The following is a 15,678-nucleotide window of genomic DNA, read 5'->3' as shown; positions in this document are numbered from 1 at the left end:
TACGGATTATGAAATGGACTGTGCGGACTGTGCAAGGAATTACGTAATTATGGAGGCCTACATAATTATGGAATTCAGTGCATAGGAACCACAGGAAGTTTCATCATGTGTTAAGACCTAGTGACAAGAATAATGATACGGGAGAAGTCTCGGACCTCGACCAATGTCATTTATTCTCACACTCCCCCAATTCTGATCTCAATCACACACCAAGTTTTCCTATGATAAGCCTTCATAAGAAACGTTCGTCAATCAGTAGTTCAAAATTTCATGTTTTACTAATTCAAGGAATTCACTCTGAGGGTTAACAAATTCGCTAAGAATCCTAACATGGCCCAGGGTTTTACCTAAGGGTTCAATGGATCTATTATAAGGCGAAACCTTCACAGCTGTCCTCACGAGTTTCCTCTAGAATTAAATTTCGGGACGAAATTTCCTAAAGTAGGGGAGACTGTGACACCTGTGTCACTCCAACCATCAAACAAATGCCAAACCAAGGAAATATTGTATTTCATACTTGGGATTTGTATAAATATGTGTATGCTTTGCACATATCAATTCTTGTTCAATTTCATACTCTACAACGCTTTCTGGAGAATTATACGCAAACTGGTGCATAAACGTACTCAGTTTAATGCGACAAATACTCCGGGAGACCATCATACACTTAACATACCTTAAATAACCTTTACATAACTTAGAAATAAGTTTTGAAGGCTTTGGTATGGCAAAAACAAGTTAATTCGCTTACAGGGACTAAACTTGACAAACTGCGAAAGTATGCCAATTTGAACTGTAACGAACATTCCGGAACATGTCCATAAGTTAAACATACCATATATATCCTTTACATAGCTTAGAAATAGGCTTTGAGGGATTTGGTATGCTAAAACAAACTTTTGGATCATTCAGGGACTAAAAGTGTCAAAAAGTGCATAAGTTTGCACTTTCGCGCATAACTCACGTTCTGAATACATCCGGACATCCAAAAATTTATGTAAGCATCCTTATATTATGCCTTAGTGTTTGTCATGAGAAAAATCCATTCGTCGCGTCATTTGGATCATCTTTCACGCTTATGCGCATTCCGTCGTAATTAAGCGAACATCGCGATCGTACGGCCAAACGAACCGACATCCGGAATATTTTTGAGCATATTTCAAGTCCCCTACACTTTAACTTCATCTTAGAGCCTTGAAATGAGGTTAACGGGGCTTAAACATGCCAAAAATGGGCCAAAATACGTGTTTCTGAAGTGCAGGGACCAAAATTGAAAATTCTGGTCTGGGAACCTTAGGCGGGGCGCGTAAGGATTTGCCAAATCCTTAGGCGGGCCGCGTGAACATGTCTGACAGAAAGATTTTGCATTTAATGCAGAATCTGGCCTTTCGTTCGATCAAAGGGCGATGCCTTTTCACCCAATGAAGAGCCAAGGGTCAAGTTCACTGAACTTATCCACTGGACACATGTACGCACGAGATCAAGGCACGATATTCGGTAAAACGATCCTAACGGTTCCACTTTTCCTATAAATACCCCCCCCCTTTATGTAAAAATCACAAAATCAGATCTTAAAGCTCTAAGTTGAAACCATTGTTTCATACCTGAGCTATTTGGTCTTGATTAGCACTCGGGGACCCTCCGTAAGTCTTCTTTCGCTCTTTTATTCGCTTTTCGAGTCCGAAAGTCAACGTTTTGTTGACTTTCTGCATTGACCAGCTTATGGTCGATGCGAAGTTCATGGAACTTCATAACGTGAGCGTGATCACGATGGTTATAGTCCGTAGTGACTATACCTACTGATCACCACGTTAACTAGGCTCAGTGACGAGTCGTAGTTTCGGCCAAAATGCGCATTCTTGCGTATTTTGTAACCAAACTACTCGTGGGCATCAAAGCCGTTTGTTTTGATGCCAAACCTGTTTCTAAACTTAGTTAAGCATGTTCTAACATGCTTAGCTCGTCACTTTTAGTTTAGTGCTTATATAGGGTCGTAAGGTAAGCAATTTAAACCATCGCTTATACTTTCGAACCCGACCCATTTGGTCGGTCATTAGGACCCGACCAAACACATTAGGTGACCATAGCTATAACCTTCCGAGGTTATACCGTGTGGTCGCAATGTTAGGCGTTCCGAACGCGTTCTACGCGAACGACGCGTTAGGGTAGCATAAGCTACCTAAACGGGTCGTGATGGACCGTAAGCACTTAGATTAGGTTTCATTTTAGTATGTAGGCTTTGCTAAGCCATATTACACGAGTCTCCATACTCGTTTGGTTTACGAACCCGCGTACTGTCCGATCCTTCCGATTTGGTCCGGTATATTAACATAAGCTACCTATTAGGTGCCGTTGATATTCCGTGATCTTTAGCATTATCCGGTTATTATACAAGGAATCCAAAGCAATCTCAGGTGAGTACATAGTTCCCCTCTTTTACTGTTTTCTGAACTGTTTTGGGGTGAAGCATGTGTACCTATCTGTTATTTTCATGATTTCAAAGTATAATTGATTATACATGATAGTATTTATCTTTTGACAAACTAAATGACTATCTATGGTTTAAACACTGATTTCTCAAAAATTACAAAAGTAATTGTTGGAATAGTACTTATTTTGTTCACCAGACCGATTGGTAGTATGATATAGCGCTATAGGACTAGACACCCCATTCCTGTTGTCATGGAATGTCTGAAACCAATTCGTTTCTCCATCCAAATAGGGATTTCCTTTGTGGTATCCCTATAGTCTCAAAGGTGTAGTTTGATGCACCAGGTCTGAATGAATTCTTAAATCGCACCTTTAAGGTATATTTTGATATACTCCCAAAAAGTATAGTTTGATATACTCTCATGTGTGGTGTTGTACAGAACCAACATATATTTTGTAATCATCCAAAGCATATTGTGATATGTTACTTACATAACTAAAACATAGTTTAATATGTTATTTATCACATCCAAAGCATATACTGATATGTTAGTTACAAAACTAAAACATGGTTTAATGTGTTATTTATAAATCCAAGGTATACTTGTAATATACTACTGAAAACTATTATTTTGAACAACTAAAGTATATTTAATATACTATCTATCAAACGATTTAGTTTTGGTTAGTGTTTAGATAACGGAACCAGTGTAATGTGATGAAAACATGGTAGATACGCCGCTGGTACTTCTTATATATAAGTGTTTTCATTGCATTACATACCGTGGCGTTATTTAGTACACTTGGGTTAACAATATTGGAACTGAAATATATTTTAATATATTACTTATTCAACTTTCTTAAAACCAAGGTATATTTTATATATACCATAAACGTTTTATTAAAACATTGTTTTTCAAACAACTTAACTTATACAAACTCATTTTACATGGTTATTCAGTTAACCATACATTATTCTCTTATTTATACATATCATCTGATCCTATCGTTTTTCAAATGATTTACAAGACAAAGCAAATTTACAAAGTTCATGACTAAACATTTTCTCAAACATAAGTCATGAACTCCGTTTTCACAAAACCTATGTATCTCACAGGCATTTTTATGCTGACGTACCTATTTTTACACATGTTTCAGGTGCTGTCTTGAGATGATTGTTGATGCATGCTACATTTAGGATGGACTCGTGCCTTAGCAACTTTAAAACTTGGAAGATCATAGTTGTACTTATGTGATTGTAATAGAACAACGAGTTCATTTAATCAATAAAATAATATTTAAATTTCCATGTGTTATGAAACAATGATTCTGTTACAACACTCCCCGACGTTTCCGCCACGTTTTGTTGTTACACGTGGTCGGGGTGTGACACAAAATTTGACTAGAAGTAATGTTTTTATGATATTAAACTAGTATGGATGCTAGAACACCTTAAAAATCATAAAAACACCTAAACACACTAAAACTAACTTAAACCCACTTGTTTGCACTTTAAACCCCTAACTTCCCAAATTTTACACTTTACCCCCCCCCCCTTTCACCATGGCCGGCCCCTAAGGGCCCCACACACTCTTGATTATTTTATTTAACTTTGTTCCCTAGTTTGTGTGTAAGAGATCCCATAAAAGATTATATGTTGGAACTTTTTTTATAAAGACCATTAGAATCTCACATTGTCCATCATTCCTCAAAACCTTCATCTTCTTCCTTTCTCCCTTCCTTGGTCTCGGCTTACATACACCACACTACCCTCACCATTTTCAAGACCCAAACAACCATTCCAAGGCCACAAGAAGGTGTATGGATATCATCTAAGAAGGCTTAAAGTGCTAGAAGTGAAAGGACCTCACTTTGAAGGATCCATGGTTAAACTTGAAGATGAACATATAAAGCATTATGTGAACTTGAGATATGAATTTTTATGCATAATCTTGTAACTATGAAGTAATAAAGTGTGTGTAGAACTAATTTTTGAACTAAGACTCATGGAAGGTTTGTTAAAAATTTAACAAAAAGCTTGTTTATGGAAGATCTAAAGTTATTAAGCATGGATCTTGAAAGATCCATGGTTAAACATGATGTTAAAAATAATGATCTTCTAATGAACATAAAAGTGGTTTTAGAAACATGATTTACAAACTTTGAAACCATTAAAATCATGGATGAGTTGGTTAGTAAAATAAAGTTACATAAAAGTTTGTTTATAATACTCAAGAACACTTATTTTTTGAAGGATCATAATATGTTAAGTATAGATCTAAAAGACTACACATTTTTAACAAGAAACAAGTTCACCGTGATGTTTCATATGAAGAAATTAGTGTATATTGTTGATGATTGTTGTTGCAAAATTGTTTTGGTGTTGAAAAGAAAATAAACACATGTTTTGAAAACATGGGAAACCTCCATTTTTAGGGGAAACTATGTCAAAATTTTTATAAAATTTTGACACTTAGAAAATATAAGTTGTGGTGAAACTTATTCCCTAAAAATATTTGCCAAGGTTTCCCTAATTTTTGTGTAAGATTTCAAGTTAAGACATGGTGATTTCTTCAAGTTAAAATTTATATTAAGTATGTATATTTTTAGGGAAAATATATAACCTATACCAAGTATTGGAATTTATACAAAAATCGGGTGAATAACAAGAATAACCATATATATATTTTATAGCATGACAAAATATATATATATATATATATATATATATATATATATATATATATATATTTCATACAAGTCTTAAAAATATATTATTTTTAAGATATATAATTTCGGAAAGTAATAAAAATCAAAGTATTGATTTTTGGTGAAAAATACAAAATACACAAGTATTTACATAAAATACAAGTATATTTTCCTAAGAATACTTGTACAAAAATAATATTGAGAATATTATTTCACAGAATACTTATATTTATTTTTAGAAAATAATATAATTAACATACATGAAAAGTTAAAAATATAAATTATTTTTAACACTTACTACCTTGAGAAAGACTCTATAAATGAATATATATTTGAGAAGGAAAATATATATTTACAAATAAACAATATATACTCCGCGGGCAAGACCCAACGAACAAGGGCACGACCCTCACAAAGATTGAACGTACAAAGAACATATACATAAACAATAGATGGTGACTTGTACTTGTGTGATACAAGTCTAGTAACTAACATTAATAGAACACGTATAGGTCACGACGCTACAAAACCAACCGGTGAAGTTTACGGCGCAGGATACGCAAAGTTGTGAGTTCATGTCCCCACTTTTAAACTTTTACTTGTTTTCTAAAGTTGGGGAAAGTACATGTGTTATGGTATGTTGAATGCAAAAATAAGGAATGATACTTTAGATCATGTCACGAATAGGGTGCCATAAGCACCATTAATCAGTTACATACCAAGATCGTAGAACAAAAGGTTAGATCTAATGGGTTTCAGGCAACCACACTCTTGGCCACACTTTTTACCAAGCAGTGCTTTTGTGTCTCTAGTCGTGAATCGACAAGTAAAAATGCCTATGGTTTGGATGCTTCCTATGTCGTGTCACATGTTAATGGCCTTGCAAACCATTAGCGATCTCGATTGCCTTACATTTATAGAAGTACTCTTTTCAGTATAATTACATACCATGTTTTCTATAACGAATGCTTAAATGTTTACACAAACTGCATGAATTCACACCAACATTATGTTGACGATTTTCCAAAACTCACATGTATTTCTGGAAATAAGTTGGATCTTGGGCGCTGGTGTTATTTTCAAGACGTAAATTTTAAGTTTAGATGTCATCCACTTTTGTTTTGTATCATAACTTGAGGGTTTTGGTTGAAACTTAAATGACTTGTGTTAGTAACATTTCAATCTTATGAATGGATGAACATCTTGTTTTAATCATATAGTTGTTTATTATAACTGAATGCAATGATATTGAGCAAGTCACACATCATACGCTTCCGCAAAAGTCAGGGTGTGACATCTATCTTACCATTTTCAACATGATCTTTTATGAAGTGGTATATGACATCATTGTGTTTTGTTCTTGAGTGATGCACTGGATTTGATGTTATTGCAATGGCACTCATAGAGTCACACAAAATTGGAATTTTTGTCAGATTCACTCCATAATCTTTCAGTTGAGTTTGCATCCACGGAACTTGTGAACAACAGCTTGCTGCTACAACATATTCTGATTCTGCTTTGAATGGGGCAACACAGTTTTGCTTTTTGCTTGCCCAACACACTAATTTTTCTGCCAACATCTGACAGGCACCAGATGTGCTTTTTCTGTCAAGCTTGCATCCTGCATGATTTGCATCTGTGTATGCAATTAGTTCTAAATTTGTGTTCTTAGGATACAATAGGCCAAGATTTGAAGTTCCTTTTAGATATTTAAAAACTTTTTTGACAGCTTTCAAGTGAGACTCTTTAGGATTGCATTGATACCTTGCTAGAAAACAAGTGGAAAAAATTATGTCTGGTCTACTGGCTGTAAGGTATAGCGAAGATCCTATCATTCCCCTATAAGTTTTTATATCTACAGGTTTTCCTTCAGTATCAGAATCTAATTTGTTTCCTGTGGCCATGGGAATACTTTGAAGATGAACAGTTTTCTAGTGAATACTTTTCCAAAATAGTTCTGACATATTTTGACTGACTCAGGAATATGCCATCATTTTGTTGTTTAACTTGTAAACCAAGGAAAAAGGTTAATTCACCCATCATGCTCATTTCAAAGTGATTGGTCATAAGTTTTTCAAACTTTTTGTAGAATTTGTCATTTGTGGATCCAAATATTATGTCATCAACATAAATTTGGGCCAAAAGTGTGTGCCCCTTATGTGATTTGAGAAAGAGGGTTGTATTAATTGTACCTTTGGTGAAGCCAGAATTGATTAATAAGTTTGATAATGTTTCATACCATGCTCTTGGAGCTTGCTTCAATCCATACGAGGCTTTGTTTAGTTTATAAACATGATTTGGAAATTGAGGATCAACAAAGCCTTCTGGATGATGCAGATACACTTCTTCTTCAATTTCACCGTTCAGAAATGCACACTTGACATCCATCTGATAAACTTTTATGTTATTTGAGGCAGCATAAGCCAGGAATATTTTTACAGCTTCAAGCCTAGCCACTGGTGCAATGGTTTCATCATAGTCTATGCCTTCTTATTGACAATAGCCTTTGACCACCAGCCTTGCTTTATTCCTTGTTATGATTCCTTGTTCATCAGACTTGTTTCTGAATACCCATTTGGAACCAATGACAGATTTGTTGTTTAGTTTGGGTACCAGATCCCACACATGACTAATTTGAAATTGGTCAAGCTCTTCTTGCATTGCTTGGACCCAATCTGAGTCATTCAGTGCTTCCTTGACAGACTTTGGCTCAATTATGCTTAAAAATCCAGCATAAAGACACTCATGAGCTGTGGCAGATCTTGTCTTAACACCTACTTTAGGGTCACCAATGATGTCAGCTAGGGAGTGTCCCCTGATCGATCTCAAGTTGTTATGTGAACTTATACTTCCTGGTGGATTTGAAGCTTCCCCCTGATCTGTGACCTCAGTGTTGTCAAGAGGATCAGAAGTCTGTTGTTCAGTTTGATTTCTGGTGAAATTCCAGAATTCTGATCATTTTGTACATTTTCTAATGGAGGTTCCTGATCATCTGCAGGGTTAGTACGTGACATATTTTTGTTTGATATATATTTAGTATATGGTCATGTCCTAAAAGTTCTTCAGTTAATCTGTTAAGATGATCTTCCGAATTTTCAGGTTGTTTTGACAAGCTTATATTTTGTAAAATTTCATCAAAAATCTTGGTTTCTGATGAGTCATCAAAAGACACATATAAGCTTTCTCTTATTGTCCTTGTGTTTAAAAGAAATATTATATAAGCTTTTGAGGACAGTGAGTAACTAAGAAAATTTCCTTTTTCTGCTTTTCTGTCAAATTTTTCTAGACTATCAAAATCATTAAAGACAAAACAATTACAACCAAAGGTGTGTAAAAATTTGATATTAGGGATCCTTTGATTGATAATGTTATAAGGAGTTTTCTGATGTCTTTTGTTAATGATATACCTGTTTTGTGTATAGGATGCATTTGATATAGCTTCAGCCCAAAAATAAGTGGGCAATCTGGCATAAGCAAGCATAGTTCTTGCTGCATCTACCAGAGTCCTATTCCTTTTTTCTACAACTCCATTTTTTGTGGAGTTCTTGGAGCAGAAAAATCATGAGATATTCCTTTGCTTACAAGGAAAGTCTGAAGTTTTGCGTTCTTGAATTTTGTTCCATTATCAGATCTGATCCTTCTTACGGGTAATTTCAACATGTTTTTAGTTTTTCTGATGAAATTAATGATCATATCTGGGGTTTCACTTTTCTTTCTTAAAAATTCAACCCATGTGTACCTAGAATAGTCATCTACAATGACCAAAATGTATTTCTTTCCAGAAAAACTAGTTGTTTCTACAGGTCCACATAGGTCCATATGCAAAAGTTCCAAATTTTCAGAAATTAAAGATTTTGAAACTATTTTATTTGAGCCTCTCTTTGATTTTCCAAGCTCACATGCTTCACATATTCTATCCTTTTTGGATGATATGTATGGTAAACCTGTTACCAGATTTTTGTTTGCTAGTTGGTTTAGAGTTTTGAAATTCAAGTGAGCAAGCCTTTTATGCCGTAACCAACTATTTCCGTTATTTTCAGTAGAAAATAAGCATAGTTGAGGATGCTCAATTTCTTCTCTGAAATCAAAGTAATAGATGGAGTTTCTAATCCTTTTCCCACTTAAATATATTTTGTTGTCATCTAAACCAACTAGTAGACATTTTTCAAGTAAAAAGGTTACCTGGAAGCCTTTAAAACAAATGCCCCCAACTAAGTAGATTATATTTTAAACCTTCTACATAGGCAACCTTTTCAATGGTCAATGATCCATATTGTATGGTACCATATCCCATAGTTCTTCCCTTTACCTCGTTTCCAAAATTTACATATTTACCCAGTTTCTCTTGATAGTTGCTGAGTAAGCTCTGTCCCCAGTCATGTGCATGGAGCTTCCTGAATTGCAGTACCAGATCTGTTGCACATGATGGTCCTGAAATCATGAGGTTAGAGAGTTTTTGGTACCCAAACTTGTTTCGATACTTTTTCTGATAAAAATGTGCTTGAGATTTCTTCATCAGACGAGAAATTTTCATCAGAATCTCTACGTAATGCTGAGCCATTAGCAGGATGATTTTCTTTGGAGAGATGATGTTGAATCAGCTTCAGTATCTCAACACACATACAATGTGATTTGTCTAATGGTTTAGACAAAGATGCTCGTGATGGATTTTTTTTGCCTTCAGAATTCTTTGTTTTTTAATTAATTTTAAGGTTTCATCCCCTTTCATGCAAATTCTGGGTGACAAAAACAGTTTATCAGAATTGCCAGATCTGCAAGAATTAGCATCAGAATCTGATATTATCTTAGCAGAAATGTCTTCGGATGCCTTTACAAAGGTGGTGGGAGTTTTAATATTTGTTTTAACATATCCCAGCCCTTTACCTCTGGTGTTTGGTGTTGCCTCAATAAGTTTTATAAACTCTTTTGCTTGTTGAAATCCTTTCACATTGATCTCATTGTCTTGAATTTGTTTGTAAAGGTTTTTCCTTTCTTGTTCATAAAATTCAATTTTTGCATCTTTTTTTAGGATTTGATCAATTAGAGATTGGTTTTCAGTTTTTGCCTTATTGAGCAACTTTTGCAGATCATCAGATTTTGTGCTTTCTGATAAGGTTTTATTTTGTAAAATCACAAAATCTTGCATAAGTTTGTTTAGTTGTTGTTCCAGATCAAGGTTCTCTGAACTTACTTTTTGTTTTGATGAGCTAGAGCATTCATTAGAACTTGTGGCCATTAAACAGAAATTTGCCATTTCCTCCTCTTCTTCATTAGAAGAATCATCAGTTAACCAGGTATCAGTACCTGCTATTAAGCTGACTTTCTGTTGATGCTTTTTAGATTCTTCAAGCTTCTTTTCATAGTAGGCCACATCCTTCAGCTTCTTGTTCTTATATTCTAAAGCATAGTGCCCTTTTTGTTTGCATCTGTAGCAAACAACTTTTGTCTTCCCTTTCTCTCTTGATTTTCCTTCCATCCTCCCCCTATCATTCTTCTGAAATTTACCACTCCCACCTCTCAATCTTTGCTTAAATGTTTTTGTGAGCAAAGCAATAGCCTCAGCAAAGGCTGAAAAATCTGATGAAGCATCAGAATTTTCTATGTTCTGGCAGTGAGAGGTTTGTGGATCTGAAACTGGTATTCTTTGTGTGTGTGAAACAAGAGCTATAGATCCCCCTTTTCGGTTTGAATTTTCATAGATTTCCTCCTCTCTAGGGACTAAGATGCTATAAAGATCATGTAAGTTCATATTTCCTAACTCAAGGGTTGATGCCAAGGTCATTGTGAGACTTCGCCACTCTCTTGGCAAGGCATCTATGAATTTGACATTCTTTTCATCATTTGATTTTTCAACACCAAATTTTTTAAGTTCATTTAAAAGTTTGGTGAACCTATTATATGTTTTTGAAAGAGTCTCATTTTGGAGACTTTGAACCTTTCATAAGTAGAGACACAGTTAGTTTTCTTGTTTCTTTTCATTCTTTCTCCTCCTTCACATAGATTTTCCAGTTGATCCCATATTTCCTTAGCACAAGCACATGCATCTACTTGAGAAAATATGTCATTTGGAAGTGCCATAATCAGAAGTGATTTGACCCTTTCATTAGCAGACACCAAATCCTTGTCTTCTTGAGTCCAGTGAATTTCACTTTTAGGAGCTAAGGAGGCAGGGATACCTGGTGTGTGCTCAATTGTTGGAACTGCTGGTATTTCAGTAGTGGGTATATGTGGACCTCTCATAATGGATGAAAACAACGCTCGACCATGTCCATTTAGGAAAATGATCATCCGGGTTTTCCATTAAGGGTATTCTTCTCTGACCAAAGTTGGAGGTTTCGAAATAGACCCAATATTGAAAGCTTTATTCAAGGTTTGAAAGTTTGTCATATTTAGTTTAAGAGTTGGATATCAAGAGAAATATAAGCAGTTGATCTTTTGAAAATGATTTATTCAATCTGCTCTGATACCAATTGTTGATCCCAGATAGAGATACCCAAATACTTAATATGGCAAGTGATTTCAACAAATAGGAAAATATTCTGCAGAACTAGAAATCAAACTTTCAAGAAACAACTTTCAGAATTTTTCAAGTGTATTAATGACTTTGTAAAACAAAGTTTTTGGATATTACAAAATGAATACTTAAATAATTTTGTGCGAAGGGTAATGGAGTTTGTGGTATGTGTATTGAATGCTAAGCTCAAATCATTTAACCTTCTGGGTTGACATTTCTATTTATAGAGAGTGGATCTGAATTAAACATTTGTTTATTCATCATTTTCTCTGCACAAAGTGACTTTTTGGCACATTCATTGAATTGGTTATTTCGAACTTGTTACTTTTTGGGTTTGTGTGAGGGCTTATCTCTAAGACATGTTGGTCCACAAGAATTTCTGGTGACCAGCTTACTAGAATTCTGATGAACTTGATCATCAGAAATTCTGATGATCAGACTTACCAGATTCTGATGATAAATACCAGATTTATCATCAGACTTCATTAGAATGGTCTTGTCTGATTGTCTTCTTTGTCTTGATCTTTTCCTGATGCTTAGTTGAAGATGTATCTTTCATTTCTTCTTGTCACTTTATCATGTAGACACCTTTTTAGTGATACTTCTTGACTGCTTCTTCAGCTGATGATCATGTTAATCATCTTTTTCTTCAATACTTACATTAAAGTTCCCTAACATACATACATACATACATATATATATATATATATATATATATATATATATATATATATATATATATATATATATATGAGAAGGTTTGACTGAGATAGAGAGAAAGAAGAGAGAGAGCGTGAGATAGAGAGAAAGGGGGGCATGTTTTTGTCTTTTTATACATATTTTTACTTTCTATAAACTAGTCCCTTAATATAAGTTGTTCTACACAATAGTCCTTGGGGAGATGAAATGACAAAAATGCACTCATGGGCAAGGGATGTAACCATATGTAACACAAAAAAATTTAGCGGGTTAGGGCCAAAGGACATAACGTGCAAGATTTTGAAACATTAAGTACAAAACTCGTCAACTTTTACGCCAAAAGACAACGCCTACAATTTGGAATATAAATAAAGGACAAAACTTGTAATTTACTCTCTTATTTAAATTTAATACATTATATAATATTCTAATTTTCAACATTCTTGTGTAATGAGAGTTGTAAGTTGTGCTTATTTGGTGTTTGTGATTTATGTGATTGTACCACATGCTTTATTGGTGTATGAGTTTATTTGGTACACACACGTGTCTTTTCATTCCCCACCTTCAAAGAAGACAGAGAAAGAGAGAGTACATTAACAGAGAAAAAGGGTGCACGTGAAGACGGAGGCGGCTCAATGGTCGGCGACCACCGTCCGGACTTCTTCGGCGACGTTATCTTGTCAGTCGGCACGTCACAAATAGGTATCTTTTGCCGTCTCTCCCTAGCGACCACCGCCGGCATCTTCATCATGGATCGCTATACGAGAAGCATTTCACCCGCATCTTCCCTTCTACTTTACTCACCAAATCGGAGCGGATAGGGAGAGGAAGAGAGAGAGACTAGGGTTTATAACTCATAGAAAAGGCCTCCGTTTGCCTCCGGTAAGTTATCCGCGTCATACTACACATCGGTACAGAGGAGGGCGATCCTCATGGTGGTGTTTGTTTCCCTGATTGTAAAGCGGTGTTGGTTTAATCGACATCGTAGGGTGCAACATATAGGTAATTGGTGGAATCGGCGGTGATTTGGGGATTCTTGGAGTGGATCTTGCAGCGGCTGTAACTGCGGCGACGAGTTTTTGTGGTGTAATTCTTGGACTAAAATTACGTTTGAGAAAGTTTATTAAAAGATCTGTTACATTTTTTGTTTGTTGTTAATTTTTCAGTAAAACTCAAGTGTGGGTTGGTGTTGATATGAAACCTAAGCTTGATTATGTCTAAAGGTAGGGAGTTTTGTGCTTTGATTTTCAATTTTTGCTTGGTATTTGATCAATTATTTTTACTGATTTGAAGTACATATAGCAAGTCAAAGTTCTTCAAATCGTTAAGTAGCTTCATTCTCCTTCTTTGCTGAATGATTTTGCCCTATCATCTGCAGCAGGTAATTTGTGTTTTTAATCCTACTATTTGAAATGGAAGTTTGCATGTGAAAAAGTTATTATGCAGCTGAATTTGTTGTTTGTTTGTCATTAAGTATGATTCTATCAAACTCTAGCTGTCTGGACAAAATGATCTAGAATTTAAATACTTGATGTATTAATCATCTGTAGTTGACAGTGCATGTGCTCATGGATAATTCATTTTGAGAGACAAAAAGGCCTAAATCAACTCATTGCTTCATTTGAATAGTTGTATTGGAAGTTATGTAAATAAATACTAGTAGCTGAAGGCCACTGTCCTCAAAGGTTTAGTAGATCAGGGGAAGGGATTTTTTATTTATTTTGTTTTTAGGTTGCATCATCTTATAAAGCATTGCTCTATGTACAACCGAATAACTTTATTTACATCCGGAAGTCGTGTTTGATGGTCAAAATTTCTGTGAGTTAGGGTTTTGAGTTTACTATTATGATATAATAACTAATGTTTTATGTTAAGTTACTCATTATATTGATTTGTTGAGATTATATTGATTTTTTGAGATTATCTTTATTTGTTGAGATGACTGTATGCATACTAATTGTTACAAAATAATCAGGACTTTAACTCACCTAGATGTGCCGTTTTTTGTTCACAGGGGTTCGTAGTATCATAATACCATATGCCTGGTATCCACTACCATTACCATGGTTGACGATTATGACAAGTTGGCAGCGCTATTCGACCACAATCTAGCCATTCATTCTATTTGATCGAGTTATTAACTTAATTTTCTTGGTTCATACATTTTCGTATAAAATTGTTCACTAGTCAACCTGGTCTACAGTTCTGTAAAATTGTTGATGTTGTTTTGATGGTTTTAAACAGGATATTGCTCAAGAAGCTGTCAAGAAGGGACGTCGACCAAGAAGCCTTATTGCAGAGCTATTGTAGGAGATAATTTGGAAGTTACTCAGAAGAAGAGAAGTGAGAAACCTGAAGTTCGTGATGATGCTATGGAGGCTTCTCTTCAGTATGGATTCTTTCATTTGTTTAAGTTGTAGTTAGAAGTGGAAAACGGGAAGGTTTGTCAGGATGTGTAAATTCGGTTTTGGTTTTAATATGCATTGTTTTTTACCTTGGCGGTTTAGAGGTTGTAATCTACCTGTGTATAGCATGATCACAACCTGTTATACATCTTTAATTCACGTTTTGTTATTGGATTGTTGGCTCCATTGGACTTTATTTTACTTTTTTTTGTTTTTACATTAGGTGACTTTATAGTTATTTTTATTTAGAAAACCTTAAAGCTATCTCATGCTGCCATTCTGCTGGCAGGAATACCCAGGATGCCAAATTACCAGGGAGACAGTTACTACTGACTACCATGACGAGCTTATTAAATGGATATTAATCCAACGTTAGAGGGAGTTAAATGGACCATAAATTCCCTTATATCATTTACTCCGCAACACCATCTAGAAGTTTAGAGTATTCTGGTGATGATACATCCAATCCTTCGAGAAGATTTAAAATCGAGTTAATCAAGGTATGTTCTGATGCTAATATGATATATTTACTGACCTTTCATTATTTGATTTTAGGAAGGACACGGTAACTTATTCCTAGCAACTTTGTCACTTGATATTGAATGTATAAAATTCTTTAAATCTCAGGAGATTGCCATTTTGAGCAGATGCTACTCGAAAAGATGTTGTCTGATGAAATATGAAGGCTTTGTAATCATTTGGATATTAGTTGATCAACCAAAAGTACTATTTGGTTTTCCACATGCTTGACCTTATTTTAATTCAATAGTAAGAACACCGGTTTTGGGTCAAATAACATGTGCTTGAATTTTAGTTTAAACAGTTGCTGTAGCGCGTTACCGGTTTTTGGGACTTTAGTTGCTTGTCAAAGAAACAGTTATTGGATTATTTGTTGTCAACATGTGTCTATTAGTATACACA

The 15,678-nt window shown here is 35.0% G+C and overlaps 1 long non-coding RNA gene across 2 annotated transcripts; it reads left to right on the top strand.

The window, feature by feature from the left end:
- Window positions 1-12,951: 12,951 nt before the first annotated feature.
- LOC118483234 lies at window positions 12,952-15,600 on the top strand. 2 transcript variants are annotated; one of them, XR_004869964.1, is made up of 6 exons: window positions 12,952-13,575; window positions 13,655-13,733; window positions 14,367-14,485; window positions 14,597-14,741; window positions 15,047-15,257; window positions 15,385-15,600. It is a non-coding gene; the product is annotated as an uncharacterized LOC118483234 (long non-coding RNA). The 2 variants fall into 2 exon arrangements; XR_004869963.1 differs by having other exon boundaries at window positions 13,646-13,733.
- The last annotated feature ends 78 nt before the right edge of the window (window positions 15,601-15,678 follow it).

The sequence above is a fragment of the Helianthus annuus genome, chromosome 2, assembly GCF_002127325.2.
Source record: "Helianthus annuus cultivar XRQ/B chromosome 2, HanXRQr2.0-SUNRISE, whole genome shotgun sequence".
Lineage (NCBI taxonomy): Eukaryota > Viridiplantae > Streptophyta > Magnoliopsida > Asterales > Asteraceae > Helianthus > Helianthus annuus.
Note: the sequence above shows the minus strand (reverse complement) of the source record. Positions and strands in the feature narration are given on the sequence as shown.